At 39.4% G+C, this 25,299-nt stretch overlaps 1 pseudogene across 1 annotated transcript in view; it reads left to right on the plus strand.

The window, feature by feature from the left end:
• Nucleotides 1-15,779, plus strand: part of LOC308611519 (centrosomal protein of 78 kDa-like) — a 739,857-nt pseudogene extending 724,078 nt beyond the window's left edge. The window contains exons 11-14 of the transcript in view: nucleotides 10,551-10,628; nucleotides 12,091-12,257; nucleotides 13,320-13,491; nucleotides 14,400-15,779. The product of the transcript in view is annotated as a centrosomal protein of 78 kDa-like (transcript). The remainder of the gene's footprint in view (nucleotides 1-10,550; nucleotides 10,629-12,090; nucleotides 12,258-13,319; nucleotides 13,492-14,399) is intronic.
• The last annotated feature ends 9,520 nt before the right edge of the window (nucleotides 15,780-25,299 follow it).

The raw sequence follows: 25,299 nt of genomic DNA on the forward strand, positions 1-25,299 counted from the left end.
CTAGTGACTTGTCTTCTTCGTGGTTATATAATCCCAGCACAGTTCTTTATGATCTGTAAACTTTTATGGGGTTGTGGCCAGGTCAGTTTTTAAATGTTTGGAAATGTCCTATTGAACAACATTGCAGTGGCAGTGAAGCTTGCTGGGAGAATTGTTGCCCTAGTTTTGGCTTAAGGGTGGTGAGAAGATGAAATTTTTGATGGGTCAGTTTTAGTTGTGTATGTGTATGTGATTTATTTTTTTTAATTCTAATGTCTATTATTCACAGCTTAGATATGTTGACTTCCTGATTATTCATCAGTCCCTTTACTGATGTATTTTCCTCTGAAAAACTACATTTTCTTCCAGACTGTTTTTGTCTGATGGTGAAGAATAAATTTTTCATTTGCAGTATAAAATTGATTTGAGAAAAAATGTTTACCTTGGATCTTCACTTGGCTTCTGTGAAAGAAACTTAATAAAATAATATGGGCAATTCCCATTACTAATCCTAACCACGTACAACAGAGGTCTGTACAGTAACATAGCAAAAATAAGTTACTGTACTTTTACTTAGTCATTGCCTGTTTTACACTAAAGAGCAGTGAGAGACATTTATAAATAATGATACCTCAGATCACTTTTGTTAAATGTCCTCTAATATTTGGATATTTGGTATCTGGCTTGTGTTGTCTTTTATGCAATCTTGTCTTCTTTCTTTGCACTTTAGTTTAACAACTCTATGGTTTCCTATCTTCCTGTGACACTCAGGTCCATCAGAATTTCCTGTGACGGTGACAGTAGGGAGTCCTTCCTCCTCAGAAATCGAAGAGGTCGATGATTCCTCAGAACGTGTTCAGGAGGAGCCAGAGAAAATCCATTTGAAACAAGAAGTATTGCAGGTACAAAGTTATCACTTTAAAGCTATAGAGAAGATTATTTTTCAAACGGAAGGCTGATTGCAACACAGCACAGCTTGTGTGAGGGTTCTGTTTTCTCATGCCATCTGCATTGTATCCCCTTGAATGATTCCTTAAGCTTAGACCAAGGTGAATGGTGGACATTTGAACTCTAAGAAATTAAAATCAAAACATGTTGTTAGTAATATATTTTCCTTTCCTTAGAACCTTAGTATATTAGATTTAGGGAGAAGCTTAGTGATCATAAGATAAGGAAATTGAGTTCTGAATGAATACAGTCAGCTGATTCAGTGCTCTTGTTTTACAGATGAGAAAATGGACAGTTCTAGTTGAACTCTCTTTTTATAAGAGGAAAATATGGCCTCATTTTAAATAAAAGTAAAGTTGAAAAAAGTTTTGATGTTGATAGTCTCCTTTCCTAAAATCAAAAATATCAAGAAGCTACATTCTATTACCAAATCATCCTGACCTCTAATGTCATTCCTTACTTTTGTTTGTATGGACAGAAAAGAAAAATTGATTTTTATAAGAAATTTTTACACCTCAAAATTAATATATTTATTTTATTTCAACTTTAATGCAGAGCTGAACATTTCTAGTAAATAAAGGAACACCATTTGTGGGGGACCTTGTTTTTGTGCTACAAAGTCCATGTTTAATTTTTTAAAATTATTTAGTATGATTTTCTCTTCATATGAAACATGACACTTGACAGGTTTCAGAACTATTTATCCCATTATTGTACGACTACGGGAATTACTCTTTGATTTTCAAAAGAGAAAGTTAGATTTTTATTTTTTAATTAAAATTAATGATAATATAGAGAAATTTTAAGAAAAGAACTTAGAAAATTATGAAATGTTAGAGTAGGAGAAATCTATAGTTCCTGTAGAGTTACTCCCTTTCGTTTTATAAATGAGCACCTACAATTTGTAGAACGTAAGTGGTTTATTAGTAAATGGCAGAGTATGACAAGACCCTAGAGCATCCAACCTGCATTCCTTGTTATTTTAGATGTGGTGTATTCATTTCCTTCACGAATAGACCACAAGATTGTATTTGTAAAAGCAGTAATAGACACTGGGGAAGTCCAAGAAGTTTAAACACTGGGACCACAGAATAGCAGATTCAGAATGCACTGAGATCTTTTAGCTCTTCTCTGTTTTGTTGTTTTTTTTTTTTTTGCGGTATGTGGGCCTCTCACTGTTGTGGCCTCTCCCGTCGAGGAGCACAGGCTCCGGACGCGCAGGCTCAACGGCCATGGCTCATGGGCCCAGCCGCTCCGCGGCATGTGGGATCCTCCCAGACCGGGACACAAACCCGTGTCCCCTGCATCGGCAGGCGGACTCCCAACCACTGCGCCACCAGGGAAGTCCTCTTCTCTGTTTTGACAAGACACTACAGTGATGGTATCAAAGTGTTTAAGTATATATGCCCACAACAATCAAGAGATTTCAACATAGTTTTGAAAGACAGAAGACAGGTGGAAGAGTATGAAACTGAAGCAGTAGAACAGAGGAAAAGCATCACCTAGAATATGCACAGGGACCACGTGCAACTGAGGAGGATTCTGACCCCACCTGAAAAAGTAGCCCCATGCTCAGGTGCGCATGTAGGAGAGAGGGTGGAGTTAGTTAAAAGTGTGACTGAGATAGGGGAGCTCATTGAAGGGTTGTGTTTGGAGGAGTGGACTCCCAGCCCCGCCCTCACCCTCCTGAAATGAGATGATTTCATTTTGAAAACAGTGAAACTGGCGAGAACTGGGGCAGCTAGTGTGAGTTTTTACACCCTAGAAAATTGTGTTTGGGGGAGATCCTGTTACAGTTACTGCCCGCTTCTTCCTTCATAAGAAGCCAATCAATCGTTGACTTCAGGGAGCTTCCTGCGCTCATTCTTAAATAGAAAATAAGTGTCATTTGCCTGTTGAGTAAAGCTTACAACATGAGAGAGGGGGAAAGAGTGCAAACATATCCTAGTAGGACCAGGGACAATTTAGGGAACAGAATAATTTAAGAAAAAACCCTAATTAGTATCCTGAGAGAGGTTTAGAAAGAGCTAGCAACTATAAAATAAGACAAGGGTATTAATGAAAAGGAGAATGGTCAGAAAGCAAGAGAGTTCTCCTGGAAATGAAAATATGGGTGCTGAAATAAATTCAGTAGGAATTTAAAAAATTTCTCAGTATATAAGAAAGAAAGACACAATGGAAAATGTGATAGAAATATGTTAGAGAGGCTGCATCTGGGAGATCCCACATGTTACTATTAGAAACTCCAGACCCAGAAAAAAAATGGAGGGAAGCTGTCAAAGGGCAACAAAATTCCCCACAGCTGAAAGTAGACATCAGGCCTCAGATTGAAAATAGTTACGCAAGATGAGCAAGAATAGACTCATACCTAGGCACCCTTCATTGTGAAACTTTAAAATACTGAAAAAATAAATTAAAATAGAATAAAATACTGAGAGGATACATCCATTCCAGAGAGAAAAATACTGGTCACCTAAAAAAAAAGGTTACAATCTGACTTTATCATACTTGTCATGAGCACCATGGATCCTGGAAGGCATTAGAAAGATACCTCCAAAGTTTTTCAGGCACATAATTTTCACCCTAGGGGTTTGTATCCAGCCAAACTATCAGTCATACGTGGAAGCTGAAGAAGATATTTTGTACCCAAAGAAATTTGAAAAATTGACCTCCTGTGCTACACCTTAAGCTATTTATAGACATAATCCAGCAAAATGAGGCAATAAACCAAGAAGGAAGGTAATAGGGGATTCAGTGCAGATTGCAGCTAGTCTAGAGTGGAGAGGCTTCTATTGATTGTGTGATTGAGAGCTTAGAAACACCTTGAGGCATATTGTACTTACTAGGTGTTAGGCACTGTTGGAAGGGAGGAGGGAGAGGAAGAGGAGAAGGAACTTGAACTCCAGAGGAGAAAAGGCTATACGGACATAAACCTGAAGCACACTGAACTATGGTTGATTTTTAACCTAGTATTGGTGAGGAAGGGAAGAATCCACTTCAACTTGACACTATAGATGTCCCCCTTTTCAGTGACACACAGGGGTAATGACCACGTATCTAATTTGTTGTCCAAACCAGAACTTGTCCAAACTCCTTACACTTCAATAGTGTAAGGAGGCGCTCTAATGCTGTAACATCAGGACAACAGGTATAAACTGGAACAGCCAAAGGCGGCTTGGGGTATGTGGTCACCCTGCACAAGGGCAGTGACACTGGCACAGTATGGAACGAGGTGTAGTCTATACACAGAGACACAGTACATCTGCAGTGGGCAATATTAATTTCATTGTAATAATGGCAATACTGTCTTGGTTTGCAGCTTTTATTGTCAACGTGCATGTAATCACAAATAACTAAAGTAAACTATACTTAGTATGTATTAGTATTAACTTGGTATGTACTGAAATGTATTGTGTACTAGTATGTACTTAGTATATATTAGGCTCTAAGTGTTTTTGCATATATTAACTCATTTAATCCTCTGAATAGCCTTATGAGGTTGGTGCTAATATCATTCCCACTTTTGAGAACAGGAAGCTAAGACAGGGAAGGAACTTGCCCAGGCTGTACCTAATTTAAGGTTGGATCGAGGCTTTGAGTTTAGGCTCTCTGCCTGTTCTCTTAAACCTTACTCCGTACTGACTCTCAAATAACAGAAGACTTAACTGCACATAGAACAGAATATAAATTTCAACTTTGACAACATAACAGCTAGGTTTGGAAGGTAGACAGAAGGTAGAAAAAAGGGAAGATGCTATGAATGTCCTCATTTTACAAAGCGTGACGTTGAGAGAGTTTCTAGTTGATCAACAATGTAGGTTTTTAAGTATATCACTACAAGTGAAAGAGATCATGAGCAGTGGAATAACTCATGATGACATAACTTTACTGAGCAGTGTGGACGTAGGAAAGAGTGTAGAGGAACTAAACGCTTATTAGTAAGTTAGAAAGTGAACAGATAATGCCTCCAATTTAGTGAGAAAATAGTCATGGAAGAGTATTACTTGGAAATGGAGAAGAATTCAAAATAACAATAGTTGGACCTCCCTGATGGTGCAGTGGTTAAGAAACTGCCTGCCAAGGCAGGGGGCACGGGTTCGAGCCCTGGTCCGGGAAGATCCCACATGCCACGGAGCAGCGAAGCCCGTGCACCAGAACTACGGAACCTGTGCTCTAGAGCCCGTGAACCACAACTACTGAGCCCATGTGCCACAACTACTGAAGCCTGCGCGCCTAGATCCTGTGCTTCATAACAAGAGAAGCCACCGCAATGAAGAGTAGCCCCCGCTCGCCGCAACTAGAGAAAACCTGCACTGCACGCAGCAACGAAGACCCAATACAGCCAAAAGTAAATAATAATAATAAAATAATAAAAAATAACAATAGTTGACGTAAACCTCATAAAAAAGGAAATCCATACAGCCAGTAAACACAGAAAAGTGTACGACTTCATTAAGTAACAAGTGAAAAGTGAGTCAAAACCAAGGAAACTACATGTCAATCAGATTGACAAATACATAAATAAAAAGTCTGGTAGTATCAGGTATTGTAGACCTGAAGTACTATGGGAATCTTCTACCCTGTTTATACTGGAGTATAAATCGACACAACTACTTTGGAAAGCATTTAGCCCTCTCCATCACCTGAAGGTATATAAATAGCCTGTGAGCCAGCAGCCCTCACCCCCGCCCTGTGTAAATGCACCAGAATAACGGGTACAGCAGGATTCCTGTCCATGATTTGCATTAGCACAAACTGAAAGCAAACCAAATGTCCATTAAGAGTCAAAAATTAAATAAATGATGTGTATTTGTACAGTGGGAAAACTCTCCAGCAATAAAATTGAATGAACTAGAGCTACAGGCAGCAATGTGGATGAATTTTTTAAACCAATGTTGAGAGAAAGAAATAAGATAGAAAAGACTTCATATACTATGATCCTGTACATAAAGTTAGATGTTGACACAACTAAACTCTTTTGTTAGGGATGCATGCAGGTTAAAGGAAATGACTGTCAAGAAGTGAGGTTGGTGTTTAACCGGGAAGAAGGAAGGAGCTTGTGATGAGAAAAGGATATGGGGGGTTTTTGCGATGCTGACAGATTCTAGTAGTGCTTATGTAAGTATTCTCTTTTTCTTTGTCACATTGACAGTTTTGTTCTGTGCACTTCTCAGTACACATATCGTATTTTACAATTAAAAACTGCGTAAAGAATCGGTCGATTCTTGAGTGCTGGATGTGGGAGTGGGATGAGACCGTTTCATTTTAAGTCCTTCACTACTGTTTGCATTCGCATGTTCATTCATTCAGCATTAATTGCACATATTCTATGTACCAAGCACTCTTCTAATTTTATATGTGTTTTAACTCATGTAATTCTCACAAGAGCTCTGTAATATGGGAGCTTATCTCCATTTTATAGATGAGGAAGTTGAGGCCTAGAGTTATACAACTTGTCCAAGGTTATGTAGCTAATGGGTAGTGCCAGGCCCATTTGCCTCAGAGAATCTGAATATTTACAATATAATCTAAAAGAGAAATTTAATGACTAATTATAAGCAAAAAAATTGCACATTAAAGAAGATGACAAGTTTTCATCTATCCAGTTAGAGAAAAACACACAGTCTGTCTTTCACACACGTACATCTTATATGTATGTGTGTGGCAGGGATTCTCCTTATTAAGCAATTATTTATTGACCGTGTACGTTGTGCTAGGCACAGGTGCTGGGGATAAACCTTAATAAAATACACCCCCTATCTTCAAATAACTTGCACTCTCAGTGAGGAAGTAAGCCAACAGTTATAGTAGAGGTTATATACCAAGTGATACATCGCTGATGGCAGTGTAAAATCTCAGAAATCGTTTGGAAAGAAGTCTGGAGATAGGTACCTCAGAGCCTTAAAAATGTTCATTTGCTTTGATCTCAAACTCATTTTTATGGATTTATTGTAAGAATGTTATTCTCAATATGGAAAAAAGCCTTCATGCATAAAAACGGTTATTTTGTCTGATAATATTGAAAAGTTGGAAAGAATTTAAATGTGTAAAATGGTTAACCAGTAAACCCACTCAGTGGAATATTTTGTAGCCCACACAAAAAAATCAAGGTTATGAATCCCCTGATTATAGGAGAAATGATTGATTTCAATGTTAAATGGAGAAAAGTTGAACATAAAATTTGATATCCAATATGATGGGAGCTTTGTCCCAGAAAAATCACCCTAGCCGGTGTACAGAAGGGTGGAATGGAGAGCAGATGGCAGGAAGGAAAATTATTCCAAAGCCTTATCATTAGTCTTATTTAAGTAATAGAATATCAAGCAATTTTACTTTCTAACTTTTTTGGTTCCATATTTCCATGTAAGGGACATGAATTCTGAATACTTTGTAGGAGGAGGGTACACTTTTTCACAAAAATTGAACACTGTGTTCTAATTCCCTCCATTAGAGGGAGAAACTGTTGCATGTAATTGCACTTTGATGTGCTATTTAGAACCAGTCAGGAATTTTAGTCTACCTTCCTCTGACCGTGCTGAGGGTTTTTTGTTTTTTTGTTTATTTGTTTAGAATTTCTTTGAAATCAGTTTTAGAAGATTGATTAAACCATTATATTAAAAGTAGAGGAATTTTGCAATTTTTTTCCCTTTTTCCTCATTGAAAACTTGACTGGGTTTGGTAATGAAACATTAAAGAATTTGAAGTTCTTAGACTCTCAATTTTTTAAACATGTTCTGAATATAAAAATATATGTTCATTGAGCAAATGTTTGAAAACAATGAACAACTTCTTGAAGGAAATAAAAGCCACCTCTGCATGTACACACACCTAATCTGCTCTTTTGTCTTAAAAAAGTATCCGAAATATTTTGCCATGTCACTAACTACTCTTCTACATCAGAGAATTTGATTAAGCTTATGCATCATCTCCCAGGAAAAACGCACAGATATATTTTGAATGTAGCACTCCTGAAGCCCATTCATGAACTCTGGTTGAGACCTCTTGTCATTCTTAGTGGCTTCATAACGCATTCCTTCAGACGATGAGCTGTTTTTATTTAAACCAGTCCCAATTCAGAGGCTCTTAGCTTTCTTCTAGGGTTTGGTTATAACCAATCTTATGACATCATGTTGGTAGATAAATCTTTGCCCACATCTTTGATTTCCTTAGGGTAAACTCCTGATGTAGGATTGTTGTTAGGTACCAAAAGCTCTCCAGAAAGTGATACCAGCTCCTCTCCCAATGATGGCAGGTAATAGAGTTCCTCACTCTTTTTGTTCAAAGCAGTTAACATGTATAAATATACCTTACTGTTTTCATAAGTATAGGTATTATGATTGTTTATCACTGCATAAGAAACCAGCCCAAAACAGTGGCCTAAAACAATGACAATCATTTATTTTGTTCACGAACCTGGAGGTTGAGTAGAATATTAATTCTTTTACTACACTCTTACTGACTGAAAACAATACCTGTTTGACTAGCTCAGAGTTCTGTAGGTCAGAAGTCCAGGCACAGCGTGACTGGGCTTCCTGCTCAGATATACACGGGAACATGTGGGTTCCCTCCTGAGAGTGTTAAAGCACGTGAAATTTAAGTGTAAGATATTGAGCCCCAAACATTGGATGTTCACCATAGTTTGTGTGGGCCACAGAGCTGAAATCAAGATGTCAGTCTGGCTGTGTTAGCGTCCAGAGGCTCTGGGAAAGAATGCCTACAGGCTTCTTCCGGCTTGTTGGCATAATTCAGATTCTGGAGTTGCAGGACAGAGGTCCCCATTTCCTTGCTGGCTGTCAGTCGGGGGAGAGTTTCAGCTCCTAGAGGCCTCTCGCTTGCCTTCTCTGCCGCAGCATTGGACTTCTTCAGAGCCAGCAATGGAGAGTCTCCCTTTTGTCCCTTTTGTACTTCAATTCAGGAAGAGTTCAGGTCCTTTTCATGGGGTGCCTGAGTAGGCCACATCCACCTAAAATAATCTCCCTATCTTAAAAGATCAACTGATTTTGAACCTTAATTCCATGTGCAAAATCCCTTCACTACAGCACCTACATTTAGAGTTTGATTGGATAAGTGGAAGGTTTGTGTACTTCAGTAAGTGGTCATCTTGGGGGCTCTGTCAGAATTCTGCCTATTGCAAGCAGTGTCCCCACTTCAAGGACCGAAGTGTCTTAGTTCCTAAAACTCCTAAGATAGTTTATCAGTGTTCATTTTATTTCAGTGACCTTGGTGAAGGGAAGACTACCACCTCCGTGAGCAGGAATGGCAGCCAGCTTCCTGAGTCCACAGTGTGGCTCTGCTACTTAGTGGTGTGACCTTGGCTGTGCTGCTCTACTTACTCTACTTCTCTGCCTCTGTTTCCCTCATCTGTAAAATAACATGGAGTTAGTGATCGTTCTTTCCTCGTACGATTTTTTTAATAAATTTATTTTATTTATCTATTTTTGGCTGCGCTGGGTGTTTGATATTGCTCACGGGCTTTCTCTGCTTGCGTCGAGCGGCGGCTACACTTCGTAGTGGTGTGCGGGCTTCTCATTGCGGTGGTTTCTCTTTTTGCAGAGCACGGGCTCTAGGCGCTCAGGCTTCAGTAGTTGTGGCACGCGGGCTCAGTAGTTGTGGCACGCGGGCTCAGTAGTTGTGGCACGTGGGTTCTAGAGCGTAGGCTCAGTAGTCGTGACGCACAGGCTTAGTTGTTCTGAGGCATGTGGGTTCTTCCTGGACTAGGGCTCGAACCCGTGTCCCCTGCACTGGCAAGCGGATTCTTAACCACTGTGCCAGTAGGGAAGCCCCCTCTTAGGGTTTTGATGATTCGATTATTTAATACCCAGGGAACTCCAGGAACAGTGCTTGACTGTAAATTGCTTTAAAAGTGATTACTTTTTTATTATTTTTTATTTTATTATTTTTTTAAAGTTTTTTTGGGGGGGGCAATTTATTTTTATTTATTTATTTATTTATGGCTGTGTTGGGTCTTCGTTTCTGTACTAGGGCTTTCTCTAGTTGCAGCAAGCGGGGGCCACTCTTCATCACGGTGCGCGGGCCTCTCACTATCGCGGCCTCTCTTGTTGTGGAGCACAGGTTCCAGACACGCAGGCTCAGTAGTTGTGGCACACGGGCTTAGTTGCTCCGTGGCATGTGGGATCCTCCCAGACCAGGGCTCGAACCCGTGTCCCCTGCATTGGCAGGCAGATTCCGAACCACTGTGCCACCAGGAAAGCCCCAGTGATTACTTTTTTAAAACATGCTTTTGAATCTGCAATTATGCAATTCAGGTATGCTAAGCAGGTTCGTTAATAGGACTTCCTGCTATAAAGAGACCCACAAATAAAAATAGAATTTTTCTTTCTTGGTCGTAACTTCTTATTTCTGACTTACTATGTTATATGCATATGCCTTTTATGGTGGCCTGCCACAAATTTATGTTGGAAAGAGTGGAATTTAAATAAATCTTTGCAAATTTGATAGATTTTGATCATTCATTTCACTGGCATGGTATGATATGACCAGTAGCAGACTAAAATCTGAGTTCACTTCTGGCTCTGCCCATAAATCCTGATGAGACCAATAGCTGGAAAGGCTTTTGGTTATTATACTATGAATTAGTTATAATATTGACTCTGTTTGCTTAGGAAACCCTGGAGGAGTGCCTAAAGCAGTTAAAGGAGGAAAGAGTAATAAGACTGAAGGCTGATAGACGAGTCAGTGAGGTAAACACGTTTCATCTGCTTTTGAGAGTGTTTTGGTTTTATTTTGATTTGATTTTAAGCCATATACACATATTTTGTAAGCTTTAAAACTGTAATATGTTGCAAATTGGTGGTATCATATGGACTTTTGCGTTTACTGGTATTTAGTGATCATATGATCTATATTCCAGAAAGCATGTTTTTAAAGATGTGAAAATCTGGTTTTGTGTATGTGTGTGTGTGTGTGTGCTTTTATATGACATTAGCTTATTTCCTGTTCATGATTCTTTGATGCAAGAAGGCACTTTCTGTGCATGTATTGTATATACAGTAACATAAAAGACATGATGAGACTCTCCTGGCAATGAATTAGGAAAGTGAATCATTTAAATAAATTTAAGATATTGGAAAACTTCTAAGAATGCAATGAAAGATAAAAATATATACTATGAGAATTACATTAGGTAATGTGCATGAAAGCAGGGCATAATCTAAAAAGTTCTATCTAAATATAATTTATCACAGGGTGAGTGTAGGGAGGAATTTTTGAAAGTGCATCCATTGGATTGGCAGACACTCATTCAATAAATGTTGAGCACCTGCTCATGTAAGGCAAAAGGGGCATCATGAACATTAACGGCCTTTCTGAGAAATACGAGAGTTGAGCTTACAGGGGGTTTTAAGTGCGTAGATGCTGAGCGGAAGGGGAAGAGTGCACGGGGGTGAATATGTTCAAGAAGCCAAAGAAAATATTGGTGATCGTACATTTAATAAATTGGGTTGGGTATGATTTAGGACTTTTAAACGTAAGCATTAGATATTTTATTCACTAAAGTTAATTCTTAACATTCAGCAGAGTTGAAATATGTTTTGTTCAAATCAGATTCTATAATTCACTTTCTAATTTAAGGGAAACTTAAAGCAGGTCATTTTCTAATGTGGAATAAGGCTCCATTATGAATTGAACCAGTTAGAAATGTGATCTTTTGTGAAAGATCATTAATAAAACGGTAACTTTGGTTTATTTATATACCACCTAAGTGTTATATAGGAAACTTTGTTGGGTGCCTGTGGGTTTTGGTTATTATGTGATATGGTCTCTGTCTTTACTGGCGGAGGGTTACATTAATTATAAATTAATTCCATTTTGAGTGTTTTAGTTTTGTACCTTGAAACTAGGCAAGACTACTTTTTGTTTGTTTTTTGTTTTTTGGGGGGTTTTTTGCGGTATGTTAGCATCTCACTGTTGTGGCCTCTCCCGTTGCGGAGCGCAGGCTCCAGACACACAGGCTCAGCGGCCATGGCTCACGGGCCCAGCCGCTACGCAGCATGTGGGATCTTCCCAGAGTGGGGCACGAACCCGTGTCCCCTGCATCGGCAGGCGGACTCGCAACCACTGCGCCACCAGGGAAGCCCAAGGCAAGACTACTTTTGATGACAATGAGAAAAAATCATGTCAGACGTTTTCAGTCTTCTTGTATAGCTGGAACATGAAAATGCCCAGTTAAGAAACACAACTTTCTCTTTGTCTGAAGCCCTTCATGCCCACTCATTGACAAGCATGATCCTGGATGATGAAGGTGTTTGGGGCAGCACTGAGAATTCTTTTCAGAAGTTCCATGCTTTCCTGGTTCTCCTTAAAGATGCTGGGTTAGTTCATTTCTCTTCATGGCATTCTTCTCTTTGCGACTCTAATGGTAGTTTGCTGAGGAACTGGAGCAATTTTCATCACTTACGTGGCTATATTTAGCCAAATTTAGTGTAATTATAGGTAATATAGTTGACATTTTAAAATGAGGAATTAAATTTTTTAAGAAATGCATATAGGGAAGCCTGCTTTGGTAGAGTGGGGAGCCCAGTATAAAAGAGTAACCTGTAGACAGAGTAATTAGTAGGTATAGTTGTTTTGTAAAGACTAAATTAAAGGCAGTTTTCATTGAAAATAGTCGGGAATGCATAAGAATTTTCCTATCTTTCACTTCTTTTGCTTGTTTGATAAGTTTGAATTAAAGTTATCTTTGCCTTAGACATAAAAATGATTATTAATCTGCAGGGGAGATAAAGGTCAGTGGTTCTCAACCGGGAGCAATTTTGCTGAAAGAGGGAAGTGGAGATTGATAGTTGATGGAGTGGTGTTTTGTCAGTGAATGAATTGGTGTTGGTGTTGGGAAGGAAGGAACAAACACATTCTTGGAAACTGGAGGAAAGGTGGTAAAGAAGTGTAGGAATGGAGGTGTGACAGGCAGTGGACAGGGTGCATGGAACATATTGAAGCTTCTAGTGAGACAGTGGGATGTCTCCTAGAGGATGAATCTGGAAAGGGCTGAGGATTTGGGGGAGATAGAGGCTTGTAGTCTGGAGTAGGATGTTAGCTTTTAAGATTTTAGAAGTAGGGCTTCCCTGGTGGCGGGGTGGTTGAGAGTCCGCCTGCCGATGCAGGGGCTACGGGTTCGTGCCCAGGTCTGGGAGGATCCCGCATGGTGCGGAGCGGCTGGGCCCGTGAGCCATGGCCGCTGAGCCTGCGCGTCCGGAGCCTGTGCTCCGCAATGGGAGAGGCCACAGGAGTGAAAGGCCCGTGTACCGCAAAAAAAAAAAAAAAAAAAAAAAAAAAGATTTTAGAAGTATTTCATGATTGTAAGTCTGGGGAAATCTAAACTGCTCTTCTGTGATTATAATAACCTTTGTCTTTTCTCCTTTCCTCCTCTCGTCTAGGCTTGGGCAGTTGGCCACAATGGCTGGTATAGATCAGTCAGATTTTCATTTACTAGGTTGTCCCCCCATGAATTCTCCTGTTAGTAGTCCACCTAAAGAAGAAAAGAAGGCACTTGAAGAAGGAAAATCAGAATCAAAACAGGGTGCCCCATAACAAATGCAAAATAGCCAAGTAAATGGACAGAACAGCACTTAATGATTCTAAGAGTGATTAGCAAAAAGGAAATGACCAAGTCAGGGAGAAAACAATAATGATCAGTCTCTAATAATTCACATGCTCGGGAGCTAGAAGACTCTGGAGTCCTTTCCAAATCTGAGATTAGTAAATGTGTGCCCATTTCATGATACTGTACTTTTGTAAATAAGGAGACTGGAAGTTCTTGAGAAAATTTATGAGTTAAAGCAAACTATCCTTAATGAAGCAAGAAGACATTAGAGAAAATATTCCAGATTTTAAATTGTATAAATGTCTGTTCTGTTCATATTTTATCTAGGTTTCTATTTGTATGCAGTCAGCTTACAATGAAGGAACACTAATGAAGGTACACATACTGATATAATTTTTAAAATAAGTAGTCCAGACATAGCTAATAGGTAACATATTAGAGTGAATCACCTGGTTATGGGAATGGGAGGGGAAAACCTGTCAGCTTTTCCTCCAGCCTCACTTGGAGCCCCCATCAGCCAATCTCAGAGTGGTCTTGGGAACTGACAGCTTGAGAACACAGCCTGGTCACAAACTATATACGGTTTACATGTGCCTGGAGGATAGAAAAGACATTAATTATCCTACAGAATAGGGTTTTATTTTTAGTGAGGGAAAGGAAATGGGTAATAACTACCCCAATCACCAAAGTCTGAAAACGTAGCGGACATAGCCTTGGATATAGCTAGGTTAAGCTGAGAATCACTTGGCAAGATATAATTACAAAAAAAACTGGCTCTGAAATCTTCTGATTAATCAATTGACTGTGTTAATAATAAGATTACAGAGTAACATTGAAGTTTTGAACTCTACTTTTTAATGGTTGGCTTTGTTCATCACTGAATTTTTGTCTTGTCTTTTGTCTTCCCCTCCACTTCCCGAAAATTACAGGTGATGCTAGGATTCCTTTGCCTCTCGACTCCTTCCGTGTCCCAGCGTCTACTCAGAAGGCCTTAGAAACTTCCAAAGACAACCTGGGGGTCCCAGTCACAGAGCAGCGGCAGGAGTCTTTTGCAAATTTCATTGCTAGAACATGTTCTCCTTCAGCAGACGTCATTTCTGGAACTGGAAGTCAAAAAAAAGAAGAAGAATTATCTAGAAATAGCAGGTCTTCTTCAGAGAAAATGAGCAAAGCAGGTGAATAGACCAAAAACTACTCTGCTAAGAAACAACCTGGGAAGGACCTGCATTCCTGCTCTGACTCACCTGTAAAGCAGAAAAGCAAAGGAATTGGGCAAAATAATTCTTTGGTTAATAAACCAATTAAAAGTGAGTCTTCGAAAAAACACATTTTTGTTAAGAAAGAGAGTAGAATAATGACTGTTTCATCAAAGACAACTAAAAGTAAACTCAGTGTACTAGAACAGTCTGAAAGTGATACTCTTGGATCTGATTGTGAATTTCAAGAAAGCATCCATACTCTATCACGCCTAACATAGGTCTAAATCTTTTAAAATTATGTTTTTGCCTTCAAATTTTCATAAATTACTTATGTTTTTATTATAGCATATGGTGTTTTCAGTTACTTGACTGGAAGCCATTAGAGAAAGATTTTTTTATCTATACTTTTTTATTATAATGAAAGTTTGGGTGTACTTTTCCTTGTAACACTTTGCACCATTCATTCAGCTAGTGTTTACTGAGGGCTTCATATGTACAGTACTTTTCTGGGTGCTGTTGCTTTCAGCAGTGAACAAAATAAAGCCTTTACTCTCCTGGAACTAGCACTCTGTGGTGGGAGAAAACATAAACAACAAAGCAGGCTAAGGGTTAAAAAGAGATGGGAATAATAAATGGAATAGTTTTACCATTTGGTTAAACATCAAACTATTATATAAATCACACGGCCAGAAGCCATTGACATATTTTAATTCATAATAACCAGAGAGCCTCAAACATTTACCAAGGCACTTAACCGTGTTTATGGATTACAGCAACGCTCTGAGGTAGGGAACTCTTACCATCCCCATTTTATAGATGAACAGTCTGAGGAGACATTATGTGAGTTGCCCAGAATTACACAGCTATAAGTAAGTGGGAAGTTGCAATGTGACCCGAACCCATGCTCTTTTTTTTTTTTTAATGTATGGACTTTATTATCTTTCATTTGTTTCTGATTTATGTGAATTTTTTCTTTAAAGATTTTTTCTGATGTCAACCATTTTTAAAGTGTTTATTGCATTTGTTACAGTACTGCTTCTGTTTTATATTTTGGTTTTTTGGCCTCAAGGCATGTGGGATCTTAGCTCCCCGACCAGGGATTGAACCCTCACCCCCTCCATTGGAAGGCAAAGTCTTAACCACTGGACCACCAGGGAAGTTACCCTTATGTGACTATTTTTCTAGCAATTTTTTTAAATTTTATTTTTTATTGACATACACTTGAATTACAGTGTTGTGTTAATTACTGCTGTACAGGAAAGTGACCCAGTTACACATTTATGTACATTCTTTTTCATATTCTTTTCCATTACGGTTTATCACAGGATATAGAATATAGTTCCCTGTGCTCTACAGTAGGAACTTTTTGGGTTTTTTTTAAATACATGCACTTTTTAAAAATAAATGCATGTATGTATGTATTTTTGGCTGTGTTTGGCCTTTGTTGCTGCACGCGGGCTTCCTCTAGTTGAGGTGCACATGCTTCTCATTGTGGTGGCTTCTCTTGTTGCAGAGCACGGGCTCTAGGTGCCTGGACTTCAGTACTTGTGACATCCGGCTTAGTTGCTCTCTGGCATGTGGGATCTTCCCGGACCAGGGCTTGAACCCATGTCCCCTGCATTGGCAGGCGTATTCTTAACCACTGCACCACCAGGGAAGTCCCACGTAGGACCTTTTTGTTTATCCATCCTGTATATACACCAGTTTGCATCTGCTAATCCCAAACTCCCAATCCAACCCTCTCCCACCCCCTCCTCCTTGGCAACCGCCAGTCTATTCTCTATGTCCTTGGTTATGTTTCTGTTCACACATAGGCTGTAACCAGGCTCTTAATTACTTTGTTATCCTGTTCCCTTGTTAAGAAGGGTTTAAGGAAGGCACTGAGAGAGAAGCCAGTGACCACTAGAAGTGCAAAAACAGTGGGGCTGTCAGAAAGCACACCTGTCTCCTTCCCCCATCGTGAGCAGAATTTTTAAATGGCAGAGTATGTAAGAGTATGTGATGACATCTCTGGATTAAATTATGTCTCCCTGGTAAAACATGTACAGATAAGTCTTTAGTTCAATCAGAGTGAAAGGTGAGATCAGAGAAAAGCTGGAGTGTCAGATTTCTTGTAGAAGGTCCTGCCTGATTGTTACTAAGAGGGCTACTACAGTACTAGTTAGTTCATTAGTCATGGGTTGAGTGTTAGAGGAGTGAAACAATGAGCAAGATGTAGTGTTGGCCCTTTAGCAGTGGAGTCAGAGGGGAAGACGCACAGCAGATGTCTCATCCTGAACGTGACATGCTGTGACGGGCATATTCAGGGCGTTTAGTCAGTGTGGAAGAAGAGGGGGAGCCGTGAGGCAAAGAAAAGTCATCAAAAGAGGCAGTCCCTAAGCTAAGTCTTAAAGGACTCGTGAGAAACTGGTGAGTCAGCCGGTGAAAGGCAAGGATACTCAAGGCAGAGTGGACAGTGGAAGTCCAGAGCCTTGAGTGTGCGAGGGGTGTGTTACAGAGCCACAGGCACAGGCTCTGGAGGATCAGTGCAGTGTCCCCAGGCAGCGGCAAGTGCCCCTAAAGGAGGCAGCGAGGAGGAGGGGAGCAGGTCTTAAGCATCCATGTGCGTGGAGCTGGTTTCCTCAGAAAATAGCTAAGAATGGAAAGGACAAGTTCAGGTGGCATTTTAGACCACTGACGTCAGTATGGATGAGGAATCTGAAGAAGCCTGGAGATAATTATGCCCCACTCTTCTGAGGAGCAGTGCTTTATATTTTCAAGTGGGATTTTCACGCTGCCACCTCCTCTCCTGTCCCTACTGAAAGGTTTATAGGCCGGCAGAAGGGAGAACCTGGCTTAAGTAAAGTTAAGCAGGTTCCTTTACTGTACAGCTTCTCGGGGCTGCTGTAGGCTAATGTTCATTCTGGATCGTCACAGCAGGCGTATGGTACACAGCCATCCTCAAAGCTATTTGACCCTAGAGTCCTTTTTTAATAGAATGTCTAACAACTGGTTCCACCGAAGAGCAATTTCGTAACTTCTAGACCAGGTAATAGCAAGAAGAAAGGGGTCTGAAATAAGGTATAGATGAAGGGAGGAAATAAGTTCTAATTGTATTTAGGAAATTACCAGCAAGACTTGACCTTGGGAAGTAAGGAAGAAGTAGGAGGCGGAGGCTGAACCCCCATCTGTGTGACTAAGGTTGGGTGGTGGTATCATTGAGTTTGGAAATAGGGGATAAAGAACTGAAGTGGGGAAAAGACTTTAGTTCTGGACATGTAGAAGTTTGAAGCACCTGTAGAATTCAGAAGACAAACTGGTAGATAACTGGACATGCACGTGAAGACGTGGAAAGATAAAAATTTGAATGTCCTCAGCACATATCAGCAGTCATTAAAATCATGAAAATGGATGAGATGTCAGAGAATTGTGAGTCCTGACAACGTTTAAGTGATAAGCAGAGAAAGAATTCTGGGAAGGAGAGAGGTGATAGAGATTCAAGAAGGAGGAAGGAGATGCCAGCGTCGTCCTTCAGAGACTGTGAGTGTCCATTGGATTTGGGCAGTTAGGTCCCCAGTGACCTTAGAGCAGTGCAGGGAAGTGGTGGACAAAAAGCCAGATGGCAATAAACTGAGGGCGTAGGGCTGCCTGTCGGGGCCAGGCGGGGCTAGTGAGGGCAGTGGGAATAGGCTGCTCTCAAGGAGTTTGGATGAAAAGAGAAAATAATTAGCAAAAAAGAATTTTTTAGAATGAGAAGGACTTCTATTTTACATGTTGAAATGAAGGAACCAATAAAGGAGATCCTGAAGATGTAGATAATAATTTAGAGAATTGGGGAAACATGGACATATGAATAAGAAAAAAACCTTGCACAGTATATAAAAATCACTTGTATCCTTCGAGCTGGATGGATACTGGTAAGTTTGGGAGGAAATAAAGGTAAGAAGAGATAGAAGTTAAAGAAGTTTATACTGATAGCCTCAGTTTTCTTTGACAAAGATTTTTCAGAGACACATATATACACATACATAATTACCGTTCGAAAATTCTTTCATAGTTACATGTTTTATTAATCACGCCAGAGAAAAGTCACTGATTTTCATTTTGTACAGCATTATCCTGTAAGAACAAGATACAGTGACAACTTCCATGCTTTGTGCATATCAGAGCTGACACTGAAAGTATCTGCATAATTGAATTTTCACTTCTTATTTGTAATAAGTTTATCCTTAGGAGGATACTTTCATAGTGTTTGATCACAGATGAGTTTGGGCATTGCTATCACTCAATAATGTGAAGCATCTGTCAGGTTCTCTCCTACACTATATATTCATATTTTGTCCGTTAAGCAAATATTTATTGGCGGCCTGTGGGAATAAGATACACCTAGGTCCTCTTTCCTTGGTATATTCACAAAAGCCTCTGAAACTAAATTTCCAAGTCAGGCCATACTAAGGCCTGGCATAATAAGTTTTCATTGTTAACAGTTTTTTTGTGTTTGTGGGGGTTTTTTGTTTTTATTTTTTTGAAGCAAGGATAAGACACTGTCTTAACTCAGTAGTTGTCCATTCATTAATAAGTCAAAGAAGACATTGATGAAGCATGGTATTTTGAATATCCTTTCCACAGAATAGGTAATGGGCCATCCTGAAACTCTGGTGAGATGCTTATCATTTTCAGATTTTGGAGTGGCTGAGAAAACCCTATTACACCTTGAATTATCACTAGAAACATGAATTCAGCCAAATAAAAACAGTGCCTCTGCCTACTGAGGTGGTCAATTTCCATCTCAACAAAAGTGACCATTTCTCCTTTAGATTAAAATCAAGAAAATCCCCTCTGTCCAGGATGCAATAATGGGGTGCACGAAAGAGGAAAACTGAAGCTATTCCCTCTTTACACCTGAACAGTGAATTCATTCTGATATCAAATATTTGTTATGATTCTGTTATGACCAGGTGCTTTATTGTTTAGAGATCAAGTTACTGTTCATTCTTGGTAAGTAAGAAAAATCCACGTTTTAGGACTCTGAATAGTAACTTTATATGTATTATATATATATATATTAAAAATAAATATGTATATTATATGTAATATATATTCCACCTATTCAACAAAATTGTAACTTCCATCATCTCTTACGAATGATGAACTGTATTCACTCTTTGGAAGGGGCTTATAGGGAATTAAAGTCTCCATATACTTTTTATATAAGACCGTGGAAACCAAATTCTCAACTGGGAGCAAACTTAGGTTTTGCTATGAAGGTTTATGCTTGCCTGGCCTTAGAGGGGTAGGCCAGGAACTCAAGTTTTTTTCCTCTAAGTTACTTTCATTGATGCCACCCTGAAAAAATTTGGAGGGAGTATTTTTGAAATAGCTTTATCTCAGTAACCCTTTAAAAAGGCTTCAGGGTATGGGGAACATAACTGTCAAAATGTTCAAGCAACTCTTGTTGATTTAAGTGTAATGGATCAGGAGCAATACAGGAAGGAGCTGGGTACAAAAGACAAAAGGCGTGAGGCTATTTCATGTATTGTTTTTGGCTTATTGTACAAAACAGAGAAAGTCTCATACACTCGCGCAGCCAAGGTCCCCTACTGTTCTCTCCTTTTAGTAGAAATAAAAGAGAGCTCGTTTCTCAATAGCAGCATTCTATCCTTAAGTGGGTACACAGTGATATTCTGATGGTCTCTGGAGCAGAGAATAATTCCGTGGCAGCTCTGACCTCCAGTCACCGGGTTCTCTGTAACTTAGTCTTTCATGGCCAAGGACTATAATCATTATTTCGATTTATATTTAGCATCTCAAAATGGAAAGGATTCCATGGACAACAAAACAGGAAGTGATTTCATGAAGTGTTTTAGTATGGATAAAACAATAAACTATAAAAATACAAATCATCAGTAAAGCTTTTTCTTTCCGGAGAACTATATTCAGAAATTAATGTAAGCCTCTAAGGTGCGCATGTGTGTTTTTTCACCCATGATCATGTTTGTATGTGTGCGCATTCCACTGCTACAGGAGACATGCAAAATGATATCAGATTTGCTACTATATGCAGTACTGGTTTCTCCCAAGAACTGTGTGCTCGCAGGGTTCGTTCAGGAAGGTGAGTGTCCTACCACCTCATCACAGTCATATCTCATCACCTTCGGCAGGAACAGTTGACACTTTAACCTCACATGCAGGCTTATTAAATTAGTATTACTCATCAGAACTTGCTTACTAATAAAACAAGCTGAATTAGCCACTGCAGAATCATATTTGGAAATTCAATGAAAATCTTACCTTTTTAATAAAGGCCCAGAAATATTATTTCAGAGCAGGTGGTACAGAAAACTGTGGTCAAATTTGACATTCATTCATCATTGAAGTGTGGAACGTGACAGGTGAAAATTGATATTGATTTCCTTCCTCTAATATTTGGAAGAGTTCTAACAGGTAAATCAAATGAGATAACAAGACATATCAAGTCTCACTCATTTCTATGATCACATCCTCCCCACATATCACTCCTTCGCCTGCCATGTTTTGAATAATTCAATGCCCATAGTCTTTCCAGTCCAGTGTATTATAAGACACACTCAAGCTGGGTTTCAATCATATTAGACTGAAAGCTGAACATTTTAGGAAGGATTATTTAAAACCAAATGCATCTTGAGCCCAACAGCCTATGAAACCAAACAATCCTGGGAGTTCAGTTGGATTCAGAAAATTCAGTAATCCTATTTGATGTATGTTCACCGTATCAATATTAACAACCTTCCACTGGATTTCAGCACTGATTTGAGAGCTGAGTTACTACTGGTCTTGTATTTTACCTAGTTGTGAAAGCACTGAGAGAGTTGTTCTTGGGTTGGACTTGACCTGCCTCTGGGAATGCTCTCTGTTCTATCCATATTGAAAAGCTTTATTCAAGTGCCATTTCTCTGCCTGCCTTCTCTTCACTTGCACCCCTTGGGAAAACGAAAGATGCTCAAATATAGATGTTAACACTGCAGGTGCTCTGCTTGGCAATGGTGTCTTTCAGCTTCCCAATAAAAAATTATATTGCTGACCACCCATTTGACTGAAAAGTGACTCATTTTACTGACAGATACCTGGATTGAGATGCCAAAAGAAATAGGTCATTTCAAATTTCCTTTTTAAGTCATAGCTTTGTGTTGCAACACTACTTGTTCAAAACTTAGATCATGAAGGTTCCTTCTTCCTATGACCTCCAAATAATTAAAATGTTCTTCAATACGCTATATAAAAAGCAAGCAGAGGGGCTTCCCTGGTGGCACAGTGGTTGGGAGTCCGCCTGCCGATGCAGGGGACACGGGTTCGTGCCCCGGTCCGGGAGGATCCCACATGCCGCGGAGCGGCTGGGCCCGTGGGCCATGGCCACTGGGCCTGCGCGTCCGGAGCCTGTGCTCCGCAACGGGAGAGGCCGCAGCAGTGAGAGGCCCGCGTACCGCAACAACGACAACAACAAAATAAATAAAATAAAGCAAGCAGAATATTCCTAATTATCAATCTTTCTCTTGAGTCATATAGTTCTTGTAATTTCAAGGAAGAGAAACTCAAATGTAAAGTGTTACAATAGCCAAGCATACCAGCACTATTATCTAACCATTCAGCAATTTTCTCTGCCAAGTCACTCTGAACCTTAGACTACTGAGGATGTCTTCTTAATTAATTTTTAAGGTTCTCCTCTTTTGAATTAAAAAATGGTCACAATTTTATAAGTAAAATTAAAGAAAAATACCAAAGAGAACATCTGAGATGTTTCCATTAGGCATTATATATATATACATAAATTTAATAGATATACATATATACATGCACTGGGATACATCTCCATCTTCTGTGTCAGTCGGACATAGGTCCATTTTCTTAGGAATAGGGAACTCCTTTCACAGTGGAAGTGAGGAAATTGGCTGGACCATCCTTCTTGAAAATAATTCTGTGAAGCCGCCATTCCTTCTAGCAATCTACTACTCCATCAGTGTGTAGTTCATCAAATTCAGGTCTTCTGAAGCCAGGCTAGAAATACAAAGTGAGGTGGACGACTAAGGTAACTGACCAAAAAGGAGGAAAGGAAGAGGAGCAAAACAATTTCCCAATTTCATTCTTTCCCATATTCTCTGTGCTTGACAAGGGAAAAAATATTCGGGTCTCAGTGCCTCTCATTCTTAGCCATTGTTAGTTCAAAGTCTGAGAAAAAAAAAAAGGTAAAAACGAAAATATGGAGTCCAGAATTCCCTTAGCTCTCTTGCATGCAATATCACAACTTAAAAGGCCTTCCAAAATGGAGGGATAAACTTTTAAAAATATAGCCCAATCTTTTCAATCTAAACAAGTAAACACTAAAAATATATTTTAGAAATCCAGCAAACACACTAACCACAGTCAAAGCAAAGGAAGGCTTATGGCTTACCAAATGACAGTGGCTGTCTACAAGAGAGAGAAAGAGAATAGTCCAAAATTCTATATGACCTGGCAGAGCTAGGAGGGTGCCCTGGTTAGGGTCTTTCATATACAGTTATTCAAGCTCAGACTTGATCATCTGTCAGGGATGCTACAGTAGGGAGAGATTTGCCATAACTGTGAGACTCAGCAAGATCACTTCCAACTCTAAAACCTACAACTTTAATTTAATCACCAACACCAGCCATCATTAAGAGCGACCTCAAATAACTCCAAATCTCTTCATCTACTCACATATTCTTTACACAGTCAACAGACCTCGAGTGATTACTACATGCCAGACACAGTTCTAAGACCCAGAATAAGGGATAAGAAAGGTAGCAACCTCTGTCACTGGGGGGCTTGAGTTCTTTGGGAAGAAGTTCATCTAAATACAAAGAGACACCAAAGATAATATTTGGTTTGATTATTATTCTGTGAAAGAAGTAAGGTAATCTGTTAAATTGGGACTGAGTTAGGCTAGTAGGACAATCAAGGAAAAAATATCTTTAAGAGATGAGTGCCAAAGAATAGAAAGGAATCAGTTATGGAAAATTTTTCTGGAAATAATATTTCCAAAACATGGGAACAGCGAATACAAAGTCCCTGAGGCAAGATGAAGCTTAACTACAATCAAGGAGCAAAAAGAAGCTAAAAGGTTAGGTCAGGAGATAACCACACAGATTTACACCAGCTGGTCCCTAACTTCAAGTCTACGTGGGTATATTCTTCAGGTGAGTTACATATATATCATCCAAAAAACACAAAAAAAATGGACTCCAAAATTACCCTGGAAATTCTGAGTGAGATTCTTTACAAAGGCACAACCATATTAAAGATCACAGCCATCATTCTCCAAACTCCACTCTGGGCATCACTTGCAGGCATTTAACGGGGGTGTTTCATATCCTCTCTAAAATATTGGGCAGGAAGAACAAACACCCTAGCATGTCTGCACTGTGCACCTAGTGTCTCACAATTGAAAAGTAGCCGGAGCTCACCCTGCTGATGGCTTTGCTGGGTTTTTTAACCATTTATTAAGAGTCCCACCTCTTTTAAGAACTGGGATATATTTTTTGAGGAAATAAACTACAGGAAAATTCAACTGACAGAGATCATACTGTAGTTGACTTTTCTGTTCTTTGTTACATTTATTCGTTGAGACAAACGTCTGTTCTTAGCCTTTTTTTAATGGCTCTGTTAAATAGAACGGACACAGTACACTGCACATACTTAAAAACACAATTTAAATTCTGAAATATGCATATACCCATGGAACTGCCAACACAATCAAGAAAAGGAACATATCCATCACTTGCAAGTGTTTATGCCTCATTCATAAAGCCCCTTTTTTCCCCTCACATTCCAGCCCTCCACATCCCCAAGTGAGCACTGATATGCTTTCTTTCATTAGAGACGTGTTTGCATTTTTCTAGAAATTTAGATAAAGGGATTCACACACTGAGGACTCTTTTATCTGGCTTCTTTCACTCAATGTAATTATTTGGAGAGTAATTCATATTGTGGTGGGTGTCAATAGTTTATCACTTTGTTTTGCTGAATAGTGTTTCACTGTATGGGTATACCACAGTATATTTATTCATTCTCTTGTTGATGGGTGCTCGAGGTTGTTTCAATTCTGTCTATTAAAAATAAAGATGCTATGATGATCCATGTACAAGTCTTTGTGTGCACATATGCTTTCATTTTTCTTGCGTAAATATCCGGGTGCAGAAAGGCTGGGTCATACGGAAGGTGTACGTTCAACTTATGAAGAAACAGCCGAACTGCGGACTGAAGTGACTGCACTCTTGCCCTCCCACTAGCATGTAAAAGCCGCGCAGTTCCTACACTGCCTCACCAGTACTCGGTGTGGTTGGACTTTTCTAATTTTAGCCATTCAGTAGGTGTGTAGCGGTATCTCCTGGGGCGTTCATTTCCATAGAGCTAATAATGGATTACATTGACCAACGTCATGTGCTTATTTGCGTCCGTACACCTCCTTGGCAGGGTCTCTTTTTAAATATTCTTACCCATATTGTTAATTAAAAAATGTTTTTCTAATTACTGAGTTTTGAGAGTTCTCTACGTGTTAGAGGCACAAGTCTTTTCAGGTGTATAATTTGTAAATATTTTCTTCCAACCTGTGGCTTTTCTTTTATTAATAATGGCTTCCAAAGA

Source organism: Mesoplodon bidens (genome assembly GCF_964165515.1).
Source record: "Mesoplodon bidens genome assembly, contig: HAP1_SCAFFOLD_120, whole genome shotgun sequence".
NCBI classification, from domain to species: domain Eukaryota; kingdom Metazoa; phylum Chordata; class Mammalia; order Artiodactyla; family Ziphiidae; genus Mesoplodon; species Mesoplodon bidens.